Source organism: Chelonia mydas, chromosome 14 (genome assembly GCF_015237465.2).
Source record: "Chelonia mydas isolate rCheMyd1 chromosome 14, rCheMyd1.pri.v2, whole genome shotgun sequence".
NCBI lineage: Eukaryota > Metazoa > Chordata > Testudines > Cheloniidae > Chelonia > Chelonia mydas.
In genome coordinates this window covers 14,556,115-14,558,841 of record NC_051254.2, presented here as the reverse complement: position 1 = coordinate 14,558,841, position 2,727 = coordinate 14,556,115, and positions in this window count along the sequence as shown.

Below are 2,727 nucleotides of genomic sequence, written 5' to 3'. Positions count from 1 at the left end.
GGCTAGAGGGGGAAGTTCAGGGGCGGGTGAGTTCATCCAGTGGGAGAGGACTGGATCCACTGGGGATTACACGGCATCTGGGGGTAGAGGGGCACTGGGTGTCTTGGTGAAAGGTTAGATCCACTGTGGGCGGAGTGGGGGTAGATTTGGGAAATTGTTAGTCCAGTAGGTATCACTAAGTGGGGGGAGGGGAACACTAGATGTTTTGAGAAGTAATTTCATCTCATCAGGATCACAGATGCTCTGGGGAAGGGGGTAGATCCACAGGGCACCACATGGGAGCCAGTGGGGGATGAAATTGCTTTGTTGGGAAAAGGTTCCCTCAACCAGGAATATCATGGGATCCGGTGGAAATTAACTGGCTGTTTTGAGAAGTAATTTCATCTCATCAGGATCACAGATGCTCTGGGGAAGGGGGTAGATCCACAGGGCACCACATGGGAGCCAGTGGGGGATGAAATTGCTTTGTTGGGAAAAGGTTCCCTCAACCAGGAATATCATGGGATCCGGTGGAAATTAACTGGCTGTTTTGGGGAAATTATTAGATCCACCGTGTGCTCACACAGCATCTAGTGGAGGGTGTGAACTGGAACAATCAGGAGCTGTTTTGATTCCCAACGGGTTGTACAAGATCTGCAGGAGATACTACTGGACCAGTGCCATGTTCATAGATCCAAGCAATAGTGTCACAGGTTAGGGGGGAATGGGATGGTCAAAGCAGGATGACTGAATCCAGTGGGAGAAGTCCAGATCTGTTGAGGATTTCACAGAACCAGCTGAGGGAACTGAGTGGGAGATGGATGTCAAGATCTGGTAGGGATTTTCACAGGCATCTTTTGGTAGTCTTGAGATCTGCTTGGGAGGGGATCAAATTGTTTACATTTCTTCAACCTACCTCATTGGATCTAGTAGGACCGGAACCACAAGCTACAGTCACAGGAGCTGTGAATTCAGAGGTCCTGTTCAGGATTACTTTGAAGCAGGAATAACAGTGTTTTTAGTGAGAACTTTGGAGACTGTCTCCCCAAAAACATTCACTAGAGGGTGTTAAAGTGATCTGAAGATCCAGGTGTCCTCTTTCCCAAATCCCAGGCTTCTAACTCTCCATACAGCTCCCATATCTCTAAACAAGTCCCTTAGAACCAATACCCTACTCTAGCACCTCTGTGATGGGGTGTCTACTTAATAGAGGTGGGCTTGGGGGGCCAATTTATCCACCTGTTGCACATGGAGGGTGGGCCAGGCCTAATTAAAGATGAACCCCAGCTGGGTTAGAGTTGGGTGCAGCTATAAAGAGAGGAAGCCTGGAGCAGACCAGGACTATAGGAAGAAAGCGATAAACTCTGTAGCCATTCTTTTGGTAACAGAGCAGCCTGTGGGGAACAGAAAGGCTCCTGCAGGGAAAGGAAGAAGCCTAGGGAGGAAGATGTTGGATTAGAGCATGCTCCTGTGACTGACCCTGACACAAGGGTAAGAGCCAGACATCTGGTGCGAAGCCTTAGGAGGTGCTGCTTATTACAAAGAGTCCAGGAAGGAGCTGGGGAAAAGACTGGAAGAAAGGCCGGTAGTAGAAAAGTGTCCAAAGAGACAGTGACTGATAAAGCAGACCTTGGCTGCCCATCCTAGGACCCATGAACTGGGACCCAGTATAGAGCGTGTGTTTGTGTTTCCCCACCAGCGAGGTGGCCTGAAGCCCCCCAAAATACAGGGCTGAGGATGGTTTAAACCCTGAGGAAAGGGTAGCAGGCCCATGCAGCCAAGAGTTGGAGCTGAGAACCAGATGTAACGACTTTGGATTTTTGTTGTTGGATGTTCTGTTACCCCAGAAGGGCGTGGAACTACAAGTGACTGGGTGGGAGGAACAAGTTATGAGAAGAGAGACTCCCACAGGACCAAAACAACTGCTGGCCAAGGGTGCTAGAGCAGGAAAACCAGGAGGTGCCAGGGGTGAGTCCTCTCTTTTGCAATCTTATTCTATTGTTTACTCTGCTGTGCATGGTGAGATTTGTATGAACTACCCATTATGAAGTGGTATTGCACTACACCGTGCAGCTGGTCAAGGTATAATCTACTTCAGTGCTCTGTCTCTGAGAGTAGCCGCTTCTGTATGTTTCAAAGGAGAATATAAAATCCCTATGCTGTCATCAGTAGAAACGTCTTCCTGAACCCAGGTGATAATCGTTTATGCCCTGAAGCATGAGGATCGACAGCCTATTTCACTTTACGTCAGCTGCAGATGCTGAATTCATTCATGTGTGTCTGAAACTCTTCAGTAATATCATGTGGCAGTTAGTGCCAATGCTTACACCTTTATGTTGGGTAGAAAAAAAAAGTCTTGCTCCTTCTCCTAGAGCAGAGTATCGCAGTGTGGGGGTGGTGGGAGTCAGGAAGAAACCAAGACTCAGGTCCTCAAAACTATTTTGGTGCCTAGTTCGCATTAAAATCATTTGTGCAATCATTGGAAGTTAGGTACCTAAATATTTTTGAGGATCTGGTCCCAGGTGCTAAGCCAGAGCTGCAGGTTATCTGACACAGAGGTGATATGGCACTGAAGGGAGATGAAGTTTGATACCATGGTATTCATTGTAATTACATGTCCTCACCCCTGGGACTGATCTGTTTACTCCTCAACAGAACACTAATTTGATGTATAATCTGATATGACTTCTGGCTGCTCCTGGGCTGCAGTAACTAGACACCTCTCCTCAAAACAGGTTTCAGAGTAGC